At 35.1% G+C, this 22431-nt stretch overlaps 1 long non-coding RNA gene across 1 annotated transcript; it reads left to right on the top strand.

The window, feature by feature from the left end:
- The first annotated feature begins 1112 nt into the window (after positions 1-1112).
- LOC130231486 (uncharacterized) lies at positions 1113-21324 on the top strand. The gene is made up of 4 exons (XR_008838047.1): positions 1113-1258; positions 13218-13312; positions 13403-13454; positions 21261-21324. It is a non-coding gene; the product is annotated as an uncharacterized LOC130231486 (long non-coding RNA).
- The last annotated feature ends 1107 nt before the right edge of the window (positions 21325-22431 follow it).

Genomic DNA, 22431 nt, shown 5'->3' with positions numbered 1-22431 from the left:
TGTCCCCCTGCTAGCTACACCATGTTGCTGACTAATTGAATATATGAGTCGAAGATGTTTGAAAGCCTGTAACTGATTTAATTAATGCAGTTTTTGCTTTAAGCATTGCCCATTAAAAGATCTGTGCGCGCCGGCGTGTTCAGGTGTGTATGTCTGTGCGAAGCCGTGTTAATCCTCCTGTCAATGATCAGTGTTTGTCTTGATTTCTGGCAGCTGGCAGCCAACTGGAAACACATCAGGTCTTCCAGGAGGGCAATTCCCCAGCATCCCTCATTATGGATCTCTCGCTTTTTCTCTCACTCACTCTCTCGCCTGCAGGTCCATCACACACACACACACACACACATACACACAGATTTGAGGCAGCCTCTCGTCTTATTCAAATTGGTCTCGGCAGGAAAATGGCTTCATGATGATGGGGGTAATAACAGTGTAGAAAAGAGAGCGTCTTCAGCTTCAAACACCATTTAATTTGGAGATTAAGCTAATAAAAAGCCATTAAGGCCAATGCCTTGCTGTTGTAGCAGGCCGTAGTGATGCACAGTAATTCCTTCTCATTTAACGCAAATGAGCTATAAAAGATTAGGACCGGGCGTGTTATTCTTTTTATGTTTATATGTTTCCCAAGGTTTATGGAAAAGAATAATCAGTCTATTTTAATGCGTTGCTTCATTGCCGACCATGGTTTCGCGACACATGGACCTTTTTGTGCAGAGAAACAAAAAAAACTAGCCAGAATTATACGCAGGTTTTAATCAAATTTGCAGTCAAAATGATTAGCTATAACGTCTGATATTATTTAGCTCTAATTACCAGCAGATGGTGTCTTTATCTGCACTTAGGGCGCACGAGTCTTGGAAATGCTGCATGCACAAGAATAATTAAGAAGTTGACTCGAGCTGCTGTTTTTTTCCCGGTCTACTTTTGTGAGCTTTAATAGTCAGACTCAGCACCCTAAAGTTAATTAGTGCTAATTTGATAATTTGATTACATTTATTCCTTTAAATCCGATTGTTGCTTTATTGGCATAACAAATAATGGTATGTTTGTATTGCCGGAGCAGCAGTAGCTTTCTCTCCTCTAAATGGTTATATTTCTTATTCACGCAGGAGATCATCTCCTAAGACCATTTGCGGATCGCACAATCCCTCCTCACCTCTGGAGATAGATGGACACTTTTGTCTGTACGTGCGTGTCGTTGATGGGAATGGGAACACAGCGCTCACCTGTGGAGAGAGAGGCAGACCAGCTCACTGGGGTATTGATGGAGTCATGCAGAGTTAATCAGACTCAATGCCAGCTCCGATTCCTTCATTTCCTGAAATGTAGAATTAGATGGTAATACGGTCCCTGTTGGAATTATGGTAGCATATGGTCTTGTGTAATGTGACTATCGCATCGGGTATAGATGCATTCCATAAGACACAACACCATCATGCAAATTGTACTGTGTCTGTGTAACAGGCTGTAGTGCATTCTATGCTCGCCTATACACAACAAAGATGATATTTGTAATAGGATTGTGACAGGATGCACATTTGGTTAGGTTTAATTACAAATAATAGGTCTTTTAGGTCTTATAATAGGTCTTTATTGGCATTGATGGTTCTATGTGAAACCTTTAAGGGGCACCTATTTTACCTTTTTTACAAGATGTTAGATAAGACTTTGGTATCTCCAGAATGTGTCTGTAAAGTTTCTGCTCAAAATACCCATCAGATTATTTATTATAGAATGTAGAATCTGCCCATTTTGGTGTCTGAGTATACAGTAGCTGTTTTTGTAGCCTGTGGCTTTAAATCCAAATGAGCTGCTGCTCCCCGCCCACCATTCCGACATGCATGTCTGCTTCTCATGCGTTATGTCAGATAAACAGCTGTCAGTGATAGAGACAGACACTGATGAAGCTGAAATAAGTTGACTAGTCAAAAATACCAAGTAACTTTATTTGATGTATTGTACACATACAGTATTCAATTCAATTCAATTCACCTTTATTTGTATAGCGCTTATACAATGTAGATTGTGTCAAAGCAGCTTCACATAAAAGGTCACAGTAAATAGGAACAGTGTAGTTCAGTTTATAGTGTTGAGTTCAGTGCAGTTTAGCTCAGTTCAGTGTGGTTTAATAATCACTACTGAGAGTCCAAATACTGAAGAGCAAATCCAACGATGCGCAGCTCTATAGATCCCGAAACATGCAAGCCAGTGGCGACAGCGGAGAGGGAAAAAAAACTTCACTACGTTCACTGACACCATGCATGCGGCCGTGATGATTATAGCGGTTAAGAATTACATAGTGATTTTACTCTCTTTATTACAAACATGCACAGTTTTGAAAACATTTTAACTGTTAAAATGAATTATTGAGGTGCAGCTGATCACAGAGAGTTGTAACATGTTTTAATTCCAGTTCCTTTGCAAAAAATGTTCTGTGGACATGTGCATACATGTTATTATGGAGACATGACACCTGTCAATCAATTCGGTAGATGGGGAAAACCACACTCCTATGTCACGTTGCAGTGAGCCTCAAAATCACTGGCATTTGGGTTCTATTTTAAGATCAGGAAAGTTTAAAGAAGAGACTTGTTGTTTTTATTTCACTCTAATATGACAGTGGACACATTGTATCTACACACAGTTCAGTCCATTGTGATAGGTGCCCTTTAACATCCATGTAACCTTTTAAAAAGATATTGAAATTGTTCATCATACTAAAAAACAAACAATTACTTTATTAAATGTTCACTGAAAGATACAGAAAATGGTTCTTGGATGCATTGGATCTTTATTGTAATATTCACCTCTTGTTTTAGCATCTCCACTAATGAAAAAATCATGCTTTGTTCCATATTCAATAATTTTGTTCGGCAAATTTAGCCTTATCATTGGTAACCAGTCAAGTCATAGTATTTTTTGAAGAGCTAAATTTACATCCCTTTACATTATCATATTATTTTAGTTGCAGTTAATGAAGGTACCATCCACCATGAGGCTGCTTCCTGATATTAGAGAGCACTGAGGAGATAAAGTCAGACCCAGAAGCAGTTTAGTATATATAAAAACATAAATTAACATTAAAAAGTAAATAAGAAAACAAACAAAAAGAGTGTCAGGCGTAATTAATTTATTAGTGCTCTTACAAAAGATTCTTTAAAATATCCAAAGCAAAATAATAATTGAGCTGAAACTTTACAGCCAAATTCGACACCAAAGACATATTTTTACATTTTGTAAAAAGGGGGGTAATACTGTACCCTTTCTGAAAGCCTCTGATATAAATTATGAGGTGCCATGTCATATTTTCATGTACCACCTTTTATAGTACACTGGTAAAATTGCAGTAATGAACAAAGAGTCAGACTTAGAGTTGCTTTTAGTGAGAATGATGCTTTAGTTTTTACTATTAAAGTAGCTCCTTAATGTATAGTGTACATACAGTACAGTTAAATTATTAGCCCTTCTTTTAAATTGAAATTCTTTTATATTTTTCCATAATTTCTGTTTAACACATTTCTAAACATAATAGTTTTAACAACTAACTTCAAATAACTGATTTATTTTATGTTTGCCGTGATGACAGTAAATAATGTTTTACTAAATATTTTTCAAGACATTCAGCTTAAAGTGACATTTAAAGGCTTTACTAGGTTAGTTAGGTTAACTAGGCAGGTAACAAATCATTAACGATGGTTTGTTCTGTAGACAATCGAGAAAAAAAATATTGCTTAAGGGGGCTGATAATACTGACCTTAAAATTGTTTTTAAAAAGTGTAAAATCTGCTTTTATTCTAGCCGAAATTAAACAAATAAGACTTTCTCCGGAAGAAAAAATATTATAGGAAATAAAGTGAAAAATTCCTTGCTCTGTTAAACATCATTTGGGAAATATTTGAAAAACATAATAATTTTGACTTCAACAGTACATGAAATACTCACCTGAGCCAACCACCCTTTTAAATGTAGCTCAACTAAAACAACTATATTTGTTCTGGTTCACATGCTATTGGTTCATTTGAAAAGGTGCAATTAGAATTTAAAATGAACATCTAGATTTAATCACAGAAAATATTCTTTAAAATGTATTTACCATTTAAATGGATTCTAATCAAATATTTTATAATTAACAGGCATTAAGGATAAGGGAAAGTTTAGTTTAGACTATTGTGACTTCAGGTATATCCCAGCAGCTGTCAGATTTTGTGTTCGCAGTATTTGTTTATTAAGTGTGCTTGACAGCTGTTCGCATCATAAAAACCATCAGAAATGTAGTATACATTCAACATGATGTTAGACAATAGATGATTCGATGGGATAATTTGAGTGGGATTTGGCTGTAATTATGGAGGAATAAGCGAAGGCCCTGCTTTGAAGTTATTGTCTGCAGTGAGAGAAAGTGAAGCAAGCCCTTCATTCTGTTGCAATTACAGACCCTTCAGTGCTAGGTTTATTTGTGCTTAGCAGTAGGCAGTGCATTGATTTAAAATGTAATCAGTACACATAGGCCTGAGATGTAAATTTTTCTTCAGTTTACAAAGATTTTCTGTCACGCTTTAATTATTATGTTTCACTGTTAGACTGGGAAGCTATTGTAAACTAATTATGAGGTAATCACAGTGTCCAGTAAGCACTTTGTTCGTCCGATATTTTCATTTCTCAGATTTTTTCCTTTTCTTTTTACAGTAGAGTCGCCTATCATGCAGAACAAGTCTCAGGGTGACATAGTTAGTATCCATCCCATAATTGTAGTGGTATCTGCACTGTTAATTACTGAAGTAAATGGCTGAACTGCTGCCAAGGACCCATTGTGTAGGGGCTTTGAATTGTGTTTTTGCCATCTGTAGGATTGGGACGAGGAGAGAGGGGAGCAGGGGGAGGTTTAAGTGCGAGCTCACAGCCTCCGGGTCCTAGGCCATATGGAGCCAGCACTTCGCCTGCGCTTTATTGCACACCTTGCTGTTTTAATCAATGGCAAGCCTGTTCACAGGACACAGAGAACAGAGGTGATTGTACTGTCAGTGGGCTCTATTCCGCATGTTTGTTTCTTTCCTATGTCCTGAAACTTTTGCACTTGACTTTACAAGTGCTATCATGTTTGTTGACAAGTGCACAGTGTGCGTCTTTCTCCTTTCATACCATAGGGATTTATCTATATATTTATTCCACAGTACTGTATTTCAATAGCTTTTCTTTGCACTCTAAATATAAGCCAAAATCAATGGCTTTGAGGCTGTTTTTGTGCCATCTATGACTTTTGACAATGCCAAAAATGGTTTTCTTACTTAATATTTTTTATGCTTGTTTTCCAATATATTTTTAACCAATGTTCATCGACTTAAAATGAAAAATCACGCAAAATCATGTAAAAACGAAATTGTAATTGTGATTGTTGTTAAATCAAGAACAATATCTGCCAATATTTTATTATCTCCTTCATGGCTATGTCTCTTACCCCATTGGCAGAATTTTTTTTAATCACTTAATACTGACCCCCCCCCCCCCCCCCCACTTCTGTGCTACATGTCAACTCACTATCAGCGCAGACTTCTTCAATTTTTTTTGCCTGAATTCATCATTGTTGGTGACTTGTATAATGCAAATCACCTATTTTGGAGACTAAAAATAAACATAGACAACAAATTAATCTCTATGGCTCCTTATGATACACTGAGGTCTATTGAAGCAAAACCATCAGTCTGTGAAAGGCATTATATCGAATCACAATAAATTTAATAACAATGTCAATAACAATGATAAGATCTGGACTTTTTTGCTCAATATAGATCAACGAGCCAATCACACAGCAGAAATGTGCAGCAGTGGGAATTTAAAAGTGTTTTGATATTAGAGATGTACCGAATTTTCGGGTCAGTTGGCATTTCTGCGAGGAGTTTGGATGTTCTATAGGTGAATTGAATAAACTAAATTGGCCATATAGTGTGTGTGTGAATGTAAGAATGTATGGGGGTTCCTAGTACTGGGTTGTGGCTGGAAAGGCCTGCGCTGCTTAAAACATATACTGGAATTGTTGGCGGTTTATTCCGCTGTGGCGACCTCTGAAATAGAGACGGAAAGTGAGTGAATGAAGACATCATTGAGTCGCCATTAGCCATGTTCATTGGTTTGGACTTGTTTGTACTGTATGTGTTTAATTTTAATCTAAAAGCAAAACAAACAGTAAACATTAACTGCCATAATATGAATCATTAAGTGCCTAAATCTCTTCTTTAAAACTGTAAAAGTCTCCTTTAATGTTCTACCAAAGAAAAAAATTATCTAAATCATCGATGACCTGCAGGATGAGTTAAATAACAGCACATTTTCATTTCATTTTCATTTTTTAATTGAACTATCCCTTTATTTTTCTAACAAAACAATATAAAACCTAAATGAAACAAAACCTAAAAGTCATTTTGAAGTCATTTTGCTTCTCAAGTAAATATATTTCGATTGGAAAACATTGGCACGCACAAAGACTTGTTTTGTCACTGAAGTGACTCAAATGACTCACTGTCGCCATCTACTCTTCCTGTTGGAGAAGCTTAATCATTAAAAAAGCTAAAATAAACTGCTACACTTTCAGAAATGTGTTCAAAACTTAAGAAAATTACAAACTTTATATATTACTTTCACCCAGATACAGGTTATACGCAGTCAAACAGCCACATCCCAGTTGTTAGCGTGCTCATTCTCCTTTACTAGTTTAGTGCAGACATTATGCCTGGTGAAGCCTAATGTTACAGCTTGTGGTAATGGTGACACTATGTGTGTAATAGTGTGTTTGTGTGTGGAGCTCCTCATTGTAATGTTATGGAGCAGACAGGCGGCGTGATGGAGCGTGTGTGTCTGCGTGTGTGTGGGGGAGTGCGTGGCAGGTTCAGTCAAATGTTATAGTTTGTGTTAATGGTGCATTAAGAGTGTTAACAGCCCCAGTCCCAGCTGTAGACACAGCTAGGCCTCTTTTGCCCCAGTCCCAAAACCGATAGCGGCTCCTGCTATTCAGCAGCCTGTGTGCATATTGTTTAATTATTGGCTGTTCTGGAAGCACCACAGGAGGGAACGCAGTCAAACTTACCAAGATGAACACAAGGTTACTTCTGCTGCACTATGTAGAGTAATCAAATCACACGTTTTAAAGGAGAGCATGTCAAGTGTGCCTGTTATTAGGGCATATTTAGGTTAATTGCCCGAGGCAAAGTGTGTGTGTTTCAACCTCAGGGTGGTGTTATGGAGCTGACTTTTGGCTAAAACTGTGGCGGACAGCAGCAGTGTCCTCTGTTATAATCATTCATTGCACATAGACTCATAGCTTCGGCAGATGGAGAGATTTTTTTCTTGTCCTCTCTTTTTTTCCCTCTCCTTGCAAGTGTGCATGTATTGTATGTGTCTGGTTTTATAGGGCTGCAACTAATCAGTAAAACTGATAATAATTTATGAAGAAAGATATTTATGTTTAGTTATTTAGGCACTGTGCATGGAAAAACACCCATAGATTATTTTAATTTATAATAATAAATAACTAATTTCTATGGACAAGATGAAGAAATTAATACATTCTGTATATTATTGTTCATTGCTTTCAAATTACACATTTTTTGAGAAGTGGAATAACAATTTAAATATATATTTTTTATTATTATTTATTAAAATCCATTAAAAATAAGTTTAAACACATTTTCATATTGTGAAATTTTGGAATGAGTGTGTATGGATGTCTCCCAGTGATGGGTTGCTGCTGGAAGGGCATCCGCTGCGTAAAACATATGCTGGATAGGTTGGTGGTTCATTCCGCTGTGGTGACCCCTGATTAATAAAGAGACTAAGCCGAAAAGAAAATGAATGAATGAATGAATGAATGGCATTGTGGAATTTAATTTGATTAACATATTAATTTGACAAAATGCTCAACAGGTTAATCAGTTATTAAAAATAATCATTAGTCGCAGCTCTTGTGTGAATTTACATTATCAGATAATGCAGGAGGGATCGACAAATGCATTCGAATTTCACATCAAATGAGCACATTAGGATGATTTCTGAAGTGTTGTTTAAAAATGCTGTTTATTCACCAATTACATTATATTTGAACTAATTAATCAAGCAATTGATGAATTGAACAGATTTGATCATCAAAATAATCGATAGTTGCATCTTTCATGGTTTAATCTAATTGCATGTTATATATTTAATTTAATTTATATTTAGTTTAACATTATTTCTTCAAATATCAGTGGAGGAGAAATTGACAGAATTGCTTTGAAATGTAATACCAAATTTGCATAATCGAATTATGTCTGAAAAATAATGTTAAATTAATAATAGTAATTCCTTACATTTATATAGCACTTTTCTGGACCCTCAACCTTTTTGGGGGGAATCTCCTCATTCACCACCTGTGTGCAGCAACCACCTGGATGACGTGACTGCAGCCATATTGCGCCAGACCGCACACCACACACCAGCTGATTGGTGGAGAGGAGACAATTATAATATGGGGGTGGTTAGGAGGCCAGAGACCAGTAGGAAAATTTGGCCAGGATATAGGAGTTAATCCCCTACTCTTTTTCGAAGGGCATCCTGGGTCATCCTTTTTAATGACCACAGAGAGTCAGGACCTCGGTTTAACGTCTCATTCGAAGAATGGTGCTCACTGAGCAGTATAGAGTCCCCATCAATATACTGGGGCGTTAGGACCCACACAGACCACAGGTTGAGCGCCCCCCTGCTGATCTCACTAACACCATCCAGCATGAACCTAGCGTTCTGGTTTCTCATCCAATGACTGACCAGGTGCAGCCTTGCTTAGCTTCAGTGGGCGACCATGTGAGAGTTGCAGAGAGCTGACTGCTGGTGTAAGACTGGAGTTATGGCATTGCATTTATTACAGTACAAATGATATTATATTATAATGGAAAACCTTTATTTTAAATTGCAGCAATATTTAATAGTTTTTTTGATCAAACAGTGAGCATAAGAGTTTTCTTCTTAATGTAAATCAAAACTTAACCAGTGCAATGTTTGTTTAAAATTCATAAACTCCAAAATGACTTCCACACAATTTCTTCAAAAGCAATGTAAATAACATCTTAATCAACAACATTCTCAGTCGAGGGCGTGCGAGCTTTAAAAAAAATACATGGCTCTACTCATCAAGTAATTTGCTGTTCGGAATATATCGATGTTTGCTGTGAGAGCGGGTTAACAGTGAGGGCAGCAGCGTTTCAAAGCAGAAGATCATTATCGCCTGACTCCAGTTATTGAATTGTGAATAAATGCTGCGTGCCTGGAGTCTGCAGGTGCGGCCACCCTCAATTACTAACCTGAGGGACCTCCTGCAGAAATCTTAACGCAGCAATTAACAACATAATTAAGTGCTAAAGTCATTGTGCCGTTCGCCCACAGCAGAAACAAGAGTGCCATTGACCAGATGAAGGAGGTCTGGCCTCTGATTGATCGCTTGCACAGGCATTTATCACCCTCTCCAGGATGGAGAGAGAGTTTGTCTGTGTTTATAGGTGAGAGATGAGGTGCTTAGTCTTAGTAAAGTGTCAGAGGCCTTGTTTTTCACATCATTAGACAATGGTGCGTTAATGAGCTGTCACGTCCAACTTTAAATGCTCCCGATGCATATAGACTTGCGTAGATCCACAGATGCAAAACAAATGGCTCTGCTAAGCTGGCTGTGTTTCTTTTTCCCCGTTCAGATCGGCTGTCATTACGCAGAAATCCGTCCTTATTGAATGTCTGCTCATCTGATCGAGCAGATGGAGGAGGTTAAGCACTTTTCATTGGCTGCTCCAGAAATCTAATGACTGCAGGCGTGTTTTTTCGCCAACACCAGAATATCTTCATCCGAAAGCTCAATATTCTTTATTGAGGCGCTTGTTGTCAAGTTGATTGATTTTGTAGGATTGCACATCTGTTGCGTTTTATGTACCATGTGATTCAACTGTTTATTATAAAAAGTTTTTATATATTTTATTGACGTTTGTTTATATCATTTAGAGTGTGAGCAAACGTAATGTAATATTATATATATGTTAGATATCAATAATCACTATTTTATTCATAGGAATTTAAAACTTTAATTAATAGAGATATTGATATTTGTATTAGCACTCCTGACCTTGAAAGTACAGTTGAAAGACAATATTATATGATTTAAAGTGTACTTTCTTTCTGGGGATTCTACAATAATTCTATGTAGGGCTGCACGATTAATCGAAAAAAGATCACGATCTCGATTCGACCCTTCACACGATCTTAATTCAGCTTTTCTACAATTCAGCCAATTATATTTTGATATTTTTATATTTATATTATAAGGTCAGGAGAGAAGCAAGGCAGCCGCACAAGTCTTCACAACCACATGGACACCTTCAAATGGCATTAAAAGTGTCACATACTGTATTTATAAGGTATAATTCACCCAGAAATGTCATTCTGTCTTCGTGTAATGATGGATTCAAGGTCGCGAAATCACACGTGAGCTGACGCACTGTATGTTTACCACCGAGAACGCTCGCGTGCACGCAAATGACGCCTACTTTAGTGGACAGAACCTGCATAGGCTGTGAATAACAGGTAATAAAGTTGTAAATAACATTCAGTTTGTTACACAGAGCGATCGTTTGAGAGCCGTGCGGGAGGTTTGATTTGCATGTGTGTGTTTTTTTACCACAGTGACAGCTGCCATGAGCCACACTCTGAAGTGAAAGTGAAACCTGTGCGCACATCATTTAAATGATCATATCGCAGTTTAGAGTTATGATTACGACAAGCATTTTAAAGGTTTTTTTTCTTTCATAGCGAACACAAAGTGTTATGCATGAGAATAAATGTTTACTGTGTCAGTATAACAACCTTAGCCTATATATAATGGCCTAATCATGTTGTCAATGACAGATGACAAGCACGTGTCTTAAACATAATAAATCAACTTCAGAATTATGAATATTTATATTCTGGTGTCATCATTTTACTGTGAATTAACAAACAGGACATTTTGAAAGTCTGTTCAAGTCCACCATAATGACTATACAAAATTTTGCATTTTAAGCAACAGTAGACCTACACATAGGCCTAACATTATTGTTGTTTGAGAATTAACAATAATAATAGGCTAATCATATTAACCTTTATTTTACATTTACAGAATCGTGAGAAAATCATGATCTTGTTTTTAGGCAAAAAAAAAATAAATAGTGGTTCACATTTTTGCCAGAATCGTGCAGCCCTAATTCTATGTTTTCAAAATTGTCCTAGGACAAGTATTTGTGCTGTTCAATAGATTTAGGACAACTTCAATGAAAGTTGATGATCCACTTCAAATGTTGACTACTGTATGCCAGAAACACATATGGCCCATATATGTCAGAATCAAATATGTCCCATATATGTCAGAAACATACAGTTAAAGTCAGAATCATTAGCCCCCCTTTGAATTTTTTTTTCTCTTTTAAATTTTTTTAAGCAAGGACATGTTATGTCTGATAATATTTTTTCTTCTAGAGAAAGTCTTATTTGTTTTATTTCGGCTAGAATAAAAGCAGTTTTTAAATTTTTTAAAAACATTTTAAGTCAAAATTATTAGCCCCTTTAAGCATTTTTTTTAGACTGTCTACAGAACAAACCATCATAACACAATAACTTGCCTGATTACCATAACCTGACTAGTTAACCTAATTAACCTAGTTAAGCCTTTAATTGTCAATTTAAGCTGTATAGAAGTGTCTTGAAAAATATCTAGTCAAATATTATTTACTGTCATCATGACAAAGATAAAATAAATCAGTTATTAGAAATGAGTTATTAAAACTATTATGATTAGAAACGTGTTGAAGAAATCTTCTCTCTGTTAAACAGAAATTGGGGAAAAAAATAAACAGGGGGCCAATAATTCAGGGAGGCTAATAATTGTATGTATGTATATTGACTGTATATATGTCATGTATGTCAGCATACATGTATTTTCACATGTATCCTAGATAGATATACAACCGTTATGTGTATAACAAATAAATGTCCCATATATTTCAGAGACATATATGTCCACATATATGCCAGAAACATATATGTCCCATAAATGTCAGAATCATATACTGTATGTCTCTTATATTTCAGAATCATATATGTCCAGATGTATGTCAAAATCATATATAGTAGTCAACATTTGAAGTGGATCAAAAAAGATTTTCAAAATGGTCAAGACATGATTGGATGTTATTCAATAGTTTTAAGACAACTTTGATGAAAAGTTTTTATCCACTTCAAAAGTTGAATACTGTACAGTATGTATAAGTGATATATATATATATATATATATATATATTGAGAATGAGAAATCTATCACAGTGTAATCATGTATATATACATATACATATACATATACATATAAAGACACAGCGGATGCCTTAAAGCTGCAACCCAGTACTGGGAAACATCCATACACACTCACATTCACACATGAAAAATAGATAAAAAATACATTTAAAATTTAATATAAAATCTGTAGATATAATATTGGAATAATATTTATAATTTATATTTTAAACATACTCTTAGATTTAACCATATAGTTCACAGATTGATAAAGGCTGGATTGAACAAAATTATTTAAAAAACTTATACTGTAATTTTTATTTAGTATTTTATGTTAGTATTTTTTTGTGTATGTGTAATATATATTCTTTATATCAAATAAATAGGGAATTTAATGTGTTATTATATGTGATTATTTTTGTTTTATTTTTGTAATTCAAACATTTTAATTTAAAATTCATTATGTAAATATTTTTTATTAATATTTAACATTATTTTTTTAATCAAAGTGTGTTTTCTATTTCCTTTAATATTTATCATATAATATGTGATTGATTGTCACAGAATCACAGAAGCCTGTGCCATTAACTTATAGTAATTTTAATTGATTCAGTTTGAGTTATCACCAAAATAAGAATTATCAGACACATTCCTTCTGAATAAAGCACCTAAAACAGATTAGCCACTGTGTGATCTGAACTCACGGGATCATGGGACCTCAGAGCATGATAACACTGTGATAGATTTCTCATTTATATAGCTTTGGCTTCTCGGCCGTCCCGTGGGATCTGTGAAATTGAGAAGCAAACACTAGGAAGGCTGGAACACACTGTGATGGAGCATCAAATAAACTGCCAACTCTCATTGTGTCAATAAACTAATTTCTCTTTTAGGGTTTGACCCCTGACCTTCAGTGGCCAGACCATCCCTGACAGTGACAGGAGGGAAATCTCTCGGGAAGCAGACGGCAGAATGACAAACAGAAAGGGTGAGCTTTGTTTCCGTTAAGGATGTGTCCGCACTATATCTCAACACATAAACTTCCTTCCTGTATCCTCATGTGCTGCATGTTTTACAGATGGATCTAATGAGGCTTCTCCGTTTCCTTCCACACACTCGCACGGAACGAGGTCTGTTTGCCAAGAAGCTGCTGTCTGTTTATACACAACTATGGCCTCTTACACCTGGTATTAAAGTCAGCCCGAAATCAAACAAAAACATTTTGAGGCGTTAGTATAAACAAGTTAGTCCTAAAGGCATAGTTCACCCAAAATGAAAATGATCTCATCATTTATTCTCCCTTATGTGGTTTTTTGAGGTTTAAACTTCTGTTGAGAACAAAAGAAGATACTTTGAAGAATGCTGGTTGTTGGCACTCATTGACTTCCATAGTAGGAAAAAATACTATGTAGGTCAATGGATGCTAGCTATCTGTATTTTTCAAAACAGCTTTCAATTCAATTCAATTCATCTTTATTTCTTACTGTAGCGCTTTTACAATGTAGATTGTGTCAAAACAGCGTTTCAGAGTTGAAGTTCAGTTTAGTTCAGTTCAGTGTATTTAATTTTTACTGCTAAAGTGCCCACACTGAAGAGCAAATCCATCGATGCGCAGCTCCACAAGTCCCAAACCAAGCAAGCCAGTGGCAACAGTGGTGAGAAACAAACTTCACCAATTGACGAAAGTGAAAAAAAAAATCCTTGAAAGAAACCAGGCTCAGTGGTTCAACAAAAAAAGAAACTCAAACAGTTTTTAAACAAGTGAAGGGTATAGTAAATGATGCAAAACTTTCATTTTTGGCTCCCTTTGCTATCTCTTTAAAATGATCTGTAAGCTAGTGGGGTTTTACCGGTAACATAATTCCCGTTCAGAAGATATAAGCATTCAAAACTTACAGTTTTCAATTCCACCAATATAAATCAACATATTTTAGGACATCACCGAGCATGCAGCTTCTGATCAGATCTTCTAACCAGTAAAAATCTCTTAAGTATCTGAAGCATAATGTCCACATGAGGGTGTGTGTGCAAATCACGTGCATTTGCTGACATTGTATTGATCTTAAAAGTCCTAAAAAATGAAAAGCAGGTATTCAGGGACATCCAGATACTGTAAATGTTCCATTTAGCCAGAGAAATTGTTGTTTCTAGACAGGACACTGCTGCAACTGGAAATGAGTGAGAATTATTTATATTATTTATTAAATTACCCATTAATTGTATTTTATTAACATCTACTCAAACGTCAAACCTAAACCCTCACCGTAGTGTGTAACAGGAGTTGTAATGAGAATTATTTATATTACTTATTAAATTTCCCATTTATTATATTTTATTAATGTCTACCCTAAACCCAACCTTCACTGTAATGTAAAAACAGTAATTGTAATGAGAAATATTTATATCATATAAATTACCAATTAAGTTGTATTTTATCAACGTCTACCCCAAACCCAACCCTGACAATAATATAAAAAATATTAATTATTGCTGTACAGTGACATAAAAAATATGCTCAATTGATGTGAGTATCCACAGCTGTATCCCATCTAGACTCAGAGAAATGGTTAGACAGGCTTAGCATCACTATTGTAGTCTGACTGTCAATAATCTTTTAAAGGTTGGATAAAAACCTTGTGATCAGACTGACTAAAATGCATCTTAACACTAGTTGTGTGAACAAGGCTTTAGTGGATATTTTGAGAAAGCTCGTTTCCTTTTGTTGAGTGGCTATTTTGTTGCGAGTCAGTTCTACCACCAGAGGGCGCCGTTATATGGACAGAATGGAAAGGGGCTCCATCATGATCTTTGATTTCTCTTTGACTCTAATTACTTCATGTAGCTTTAGATTTTGTTTCTTTAGTTTAAAAATGACCGAACACCTATAGAGAACCTTCATAAGCTGAGTGCCATTCATCAAATGTGCCGTCTTTGACCTGCAGACCCTTGCAAGATTGAAGCATGTGGCCGGTCTCCGTCACAGTCAAGGGTCACGAGACACGACAGTCAAACATTTCCTGTGTCATTGAGGGGTTTTATAATGTGAACTTTTACCCTGTAATTACACAAGGGCTAAAGCTAGCGCTGCATTCACGAAGAAGCCTCTCTAAATAGTAATACACTGATAAAATTTTTCTGTGATGATGAAAATACTACACTGAAAATGTATGTACACTGAAAAAAAGTATGTCTGCAAAATTGTTGCAAACAATTTATATGTGTTGAATTTTAACAAATAAATTTAGTAATGTTCAACTTAATTTGTTTAACAAAAAACATTGTTTACAACCACTTAACTTAAAACATTTAGTAAATCCAAGGAATCATCTTTGAATAATTTTTTCAGTGTATATAGAATTATTTAATTATTCTACATCAGTAGTCAGTTCTAGCTTTTTACTTACAATTGTTTGCAGGGATCTTTTAAGGCGATTGAAGTTTTAAATTAAATAAAACGTACTAAACTGAATGAAACTGAAATTATATATTTTTCTTTTTGTATTTCTTTTATTATAGTATTTGTCGTACATGTAGTAACATCTGTAGTTTTCTGCTCAAAATAATAGATTTATTTTTAGATGCCACAGACTCCCAAAAATGATCATTATTTTGTAAAGGACAACATAGCTAAAGTGTAAAAAGCTGAAAATGTGAAAAAGTTTCTGTCAAGTGACAATACTTTTTCCTATAGGGCTGTGTTTATTCTTTTAACACATTTATTTACTCGTTTATTTTAATCAAATTTGTATTTACTCTCAACTTAATTGCTATTCATGTCTTTTAATTAGTTCTTTTTAACATTTAAATATTTGAATTTATTTTAGAATTGTTATTATTTTTGTTATTATTGTATCTTGTTAGGGCGGCGCAGTGGGTAGCGCTGTCGCCTCACAGCAAGATCGCTGGTTTGAGTCCCGGCTGGGCCAGTAGAAATTTCTGTGTGGAGTTTGCATGTTCTCCCCGTGTTTGCGTGGGTTTCCTCCTTGTCCTCCGGTTTCCCCCACAGTCCAAAGACATGCGCTATAGGTGAATTGAATTAACTAAATTGTAGTAAATGTGTGTGTATGAATGTGAGAGTGTATGGTTTCCCAGTACTGGGTTGTAGCTGGAAGGGCATCTAACAAATTACAGAATAGTTGGCGGTTCATTCCACTGTGGCTACCCCTGATAAATAAAACACAAATTTATGTGTATTTTCTTTTATACTAATGTGTGTTTATTCTAAGTAGCGTAATTGATTATTTTTGTAATGTTATTTTTATTTTAATAATTTTTATAATTACTAATAACCTTTATTTTTTTCATAAAAAAAATATTAAAATATAAATATAAAAATTTTCCAATTTTGAAATTTTTTCTAATTCCAAAAGCACACCCTTACAGCCCCTAGACCTCAGTTTGAAAAACCCTGATAGAGTTTGTAACAAGAAATCTGTCTGTTGTTTACTTCAATCTTTTTAAGGAGAGCATAAATTTTTTTCAGAGCAGTACAGCATTACAGCTTAGTCAACAGTATAGTGCACCATTAATGATGTTCAGCACACTCTGTATGATATTTACAGGCTACTTTAGAGTATGTAACATTAGCTGCTCATGTGTGGTGCTCTTCACTGCACCGAATCAGCTTTCTGCAAACAAAGAGAGCTGGAGTCTTTCAAAACATTAAAGAAACCCACAAACATAAAAGCCTAAATGTAGCACAGAGTGCCGGACAAGCCCAGTTACATTCAATACTCCATTTACATTCAGCCCACCTCAATTTATCTATTTATTTACTGCTTTTTTATAATTTTTTTGAAGGGTAGCATCAGGTCCTGTGTGTTTGCCCTTGTGTTAGAGGGCTGCATTGTGGCTTTCCCTGAGGCTCAGCTGCAGGATTGTGGTTTTTAATGAAAAAGTGACGCTATAGAGCACAGGTACGGTCCAGGCTTGTATTTCATCTGCTTTTGTTATGTTTTACAATGAGGCGGTGCGGTTGGATTCTTACAGACACTGTAAATGACCCTCTGGAGCCTGTTCATCATGCCGGCCGCTGGATTAATCATACAGGAGCTGCTTTAGGATCGATATGTCCATACCTCTGCTACTTTCCTGCGTCTGTCTGTAGTTCTGCCCATTAAGACTGTCTTCAGATATAACTGAGATTGGGATGCTGGGAAATGTGATCGGTCTGATAGAGAGCATTTAGAGACCAGAGGCAGATCTATTCTGATGTCCTGTCAGATATACATTTCTTGACCAAGATTCTGGGTTGAGCATGTTGGGTCTTTTATGGGTTACCTTTTTAATCTCGGGTAATGCATTATATTTTCATCCAAATGCTGGGTTGAGCATATTGAGTCTTTTTTGGGGGTTAAAAATAGCTGAGAAGTGTTGGGAAATGCTTTGTTTTAAACATAAACTCTGGGTTGACCATATAGACTTTTTGATTTGTTTTTTAATCTTGGTTAAATGCTGATGGTGGGGTAACATGGTGGCTCAGTGGTCAGCACTGTCGTCTCACAGCAAGAAGGTCGCTGGTTCAAGTCCTGGTTGGGTCAGTTGGCATTTCTGTGTGGAGTTTGCATGTTCTCCTTGTGTTGGAATGGGTTTTCTCTGGGTGCTCTGGGGTGCTCCCGTTTCCCCTAAAATCCAAAGACATTCAGTATAGGTGAATTGAATAAACTAAATTGGCCTTAGTGTATAAGTGAATGTGAAAGTGTGTGGGTGTTTCCCATAACTGGGTTGCATCCATTGTCTAAAACCTGTGCTGGATAAGCTGGCGGTTCAATTCACTGTGGCGACCCATGATGAGTAAAGGGACTAAGCCGAAGGAAAATGAATGAATGAAAATGCTAATTATTTTAACCATATTGACCATGTTGGGTTTTTTATGGGTTATATTTTCAGTTTTAGGTTATATTTTTTCATCCAAACACTGGGTTGAGCATATTGGGTTATTGTTGCGTAAATGCTGTTGTACCCAAATAGTGTGAAATATGACATTTTAAACTGTTTTATATGAGAAAATATTGGCAAACTGAATCATTACTTCAGTGTTACACAATCCAGAAATCATTCAGATACGGATTTAGTACTCAAGAATATTTTATTATTATTACCAATGTTGACAGAAACCCTGACACATATTCCATGGTAGAAAGTTAAAAAAAGAACATTTATTTCAAATATTAATATTTTTGGTAGTATATTCGCATAATAGAGGCGTCATGGTGGCGCAGTGGGTAGCATGATTGCCTCACAGCAAGAAGGTCGCTGGTTCCAGCCCCGGCTGGATCAGTTGGCATTTCTGTGTAGAGTTTGCATGTTCTCCTCGTGTTTGTGTGGGTTTCCTCTGTAGTGTATGTGTGTGGATGTTTCTTAGTGTTGGGTTGTGGATGGAAGGGCATCTGCTGCGTAAAACATATGCTGGATAAGTTGGTGGTTCATTCCGCTGTGGCGATCCCAGATTAATAAAGGGACTAAGCCGAAAAGAAAATGAATATGCATATTATGCTGCATACCATAGACAAAATTGACAACATATGACGTCACACTTTACAGTAATGCCTTAATGCCCTTTATTGTAAACCGTAACTCTGCTCTTACCCCAAAACTACTTAACCTTTATGACACTAACCTTAACCTTGCCATTGCTTTTAAACACCAATAGTTTGTAGGTATTTAATGTTGTTCAAAATGAAAACTACCCCAAAGTGTGACCATTTATAAAATAAAATGTGTAAAAAAATAGTTAAATATAGGCTAAAATTAATTTTTTTTAGATGTTTTAGATATGTTTTAGTTTTTAGATCTGTCTGTGGTAGTGTGTGCAATGCTCACTTTAAATCCAGAATCAACTTAAAGTGTAAAATAAGGCGTGTGTGCCTGTAGACATTACTGCATCTCATAACAGGACGGGGGCTGTCGAAAATAGCAGGAGCAGAGCACTTATTATGTGTTGAGTATAGGTCAGATGCGGAGGCAGTGGTGTGAGTACATTAGCATACACGCGCTGGCAGAACGTTTAAGGTGACGAATAGGAGAAGCTCAGAGGGCTGCACTGTACCTGCTCAGAGCTATTACAAGACCCCCTCAGGCCTGATTCATCAACTCCCTGCTCGCAGTCTTTCCGCAGAGATATGACTCTGGAAATGGACTAGTTTAAACACAAAACCTTGATCCAACTGACCTCCTAATATGCTTATAATGATCCCATTTAACAAACAGATGTTAGGGCAGACGCGGCAGAGCCAGGCCACAACATGTGGTGTTGGCAAGCAGACACTTGGAGGGATAGTGAAGGATTTTATCATTTCACAGCATAACAACACAGCGCTCTGTTGTCATTGAGAATATTGAGATTTAAATGAATTGATCAAGGACTGACTCTTGTGTGGTAAAGCTGTTTCAGAATGATCCCGTTTGAGAGTCAAAGAGTTGTCACGAAATAACTGGAGTATTGGAGATCAGTAAATGTAAGATATTAAAGGAAGATCTACATTAGGAAAGGAAGAATCACATAAAATGTGTACATACTGTACTGTACAAGAAAATAAACTACATACTACAAAAAAGCTGATAAAAGAAATTGTATTCTTATGCTCACCAAATCTGAATTGTTTTAATTAAACATACTTTAAAAACATAGAATTTTGGGGAATTTTAATGTGTTTTAAAATGTTATTTATTCCTGTGTTGGGAAAGCTGAATTTTCCGGAAAGTCTTCAGTATCAAACTATTCTTTTGCCATTTTCATTGCAATTTGCTGCTCAAAAAATATTTCTAATAATTACCATATTATTCTAATTATTACATTCCTATTATAAGTATTACTGTCAGTTTTTTAAAATTTAATTAATTCTTCTTAATTAAAGTATTATTTGCTTTACAGAAACATTTATAATGATCCCAAATTGTTAATGCTTTTGTAATAAGATTTTAATTAGTTGTTTAATAGCTAATTTATTAACAAATTAGTTCAAATGGAAGTAAATTAATTTTAAAAAGTTTAGTTTTTTTAAGCTCTATACAGGGTGGGCCATTTATATGGATACACCTTAATAAACTTATTGGGAATTTACAAGAAAAAACAATGGGGTGCTTGGTTTTAACGTAACTTTATTCTTTCATCAGTTATTTACAAGCCCCCTCACATTTACTAATGTGCCACAAACAGGACGTTAATATCACTAACCATTCCCATTTTATTGTAGCCATATAAATGGCCAACCCTGTAAATACAGTGCTCGGCATAAATGAGAACACCATATTAGAACATCTTAAGAAATTGATAGATTATACATTTAAATTCATGCAAAATATTACAAAAAAAAAAAAAGAGAGAGAGACAAAGTACAGCATTTCAGCAAAATTGTATATATTTTTTGTTTCCCTTGATTTGTGCTATTTTTGAAAATTTCACTTAATATTTTTCCATAACATACATTTATATACTAATAATTTTTTAACCATTATCGTAAGTTATTATGTTAGAACTTGGGTTATTAGGGTTAGAACCCTAACCTGCCTAAATAACCTATTTAAGCCATTAAATGTCACTTTAAGCTGTAAAGAAGTGTCTTGAAAAATATCTAGTAAAATATTATTTATTCTCATCATGGCAAAGATGAAATAAATCAGTTATTAGAAATGAGTTATTAAAACTATTATGTTTAGAAATGTGTTTAAAAAATCTTCTCTCCCTTAAATATATATATATATATATATATATATATATATATATATATATATATATATATATATATATATATATATATATATATATATATATATATATATATATATATATATATATATATATATATATATATATTCACCACAATTTGCTATAAATTATTTATTTATTTGAATTATTATTTTTTATTTAACAAAAATATTTTTTTGTGGAAGAAAATGAAAATGTGCAGCTCAAAAACTATTTTTCTTCTATGCAGAACAAGGTATGATTGGTACCCAGTGCAGAGCCCTCTGCTGTGGTGATAGATGAGGAAAATAAACAGGTAATGAAATATTCACAAGCCCATTTAATATGCATGTTCATCACGACTTTATGGATGCAGTGAGGACCACATTTGCATATTGGCCATACTGTAGCCATTACAATCAGAGGAGCTGGATTCATTACAGATGCAGTGGAACAGCTAGATGAGCGATGTGATGTCAATACTGAATATAGTGCTGAGCAAATACAAGCTGAGGAACAAGTGCATGAAGTTTCAGATATTGCAAGACTTTTTGCTGATTTGTTGATTAAACCTTTTTTTCCATCAAGTGCCACACCGGCTTACTGCATCTGGTTTGAAGTTGTGATGAAATGGAAGTAACGATAGATCTTTTCTTCTGTATTTTAATTTGTTTCCAAGTAAAAAAATGGTTCTATGTGCTGACTTTACTAAAGAAAAGTCTTGCAATGTGACAGTTTGACATTTTGTTTAATCATTAGAGGGTCAAAACATATTTAAAATATATTTAACAATGAACTGCTCACAATAAGATCTATGACATGTATTTTTTAAAAATAGGGTAATTACAGTCTATAAAGGTGATGTAACTTCTCACGAGATACAACAAGACTGCTTTCAATTAATAAATCAAGTAATTCAAAGTAATTCAAGAGTCAAGAATTGTTAAAAGAAGAAGGAAATATCCAATAGCCTATTATTTTATACAGAGACGATGTTCCTTATTAAATGCTTGCAGGATTAGTTTATTTCAGGGAATCAGTTGCTCAGTTTGACACTGGAGCCCAGCTGTTCCACAATCACCTGCCACAATCTGTCTTTATGTAGCGTATCTTTGCATACTGCCTTTTGTTTCTCATAAAGTTTGTCATAAAGTCCAGCAGTAATCTGGATTTTGGCTTTTGCATACACAATAGCTCTGAATGGAAAAAAAAACTCCGAAAGTGTTTGCTATGGATGTGACAAACAGAAAATCCAATGATCCAATCCTTTTTATGATGGATTAAAGTTTTGGAAGCAAGCATTGTCCAGTGTAAAACGTTCGACACAATTTAAGGTCGTATTTGTTTTTTAATGTGCAAATATTTTGGATGAAAAGTTTCATACTCTGCATTAGGGCTGCACCATAACTCAAAATTTACAT

Source organism: Danio aesculapii, chromosome 7, assembly GCF_903798145.1.
Source record: "Danio aesculapii chromosome 7, fDanAes4.1, whole genome shotgun sequence".
Taxonomy (NCBI): domain Eukaryota; kingdom Metazoa; phylum Chordata; class Actinopteri; order Cypriniformes; family Danionidae; genus Danio; species Danio aesculapii.
This window is presented reverse-complemented; position numbering and strand designations above follow the sequence as displayed.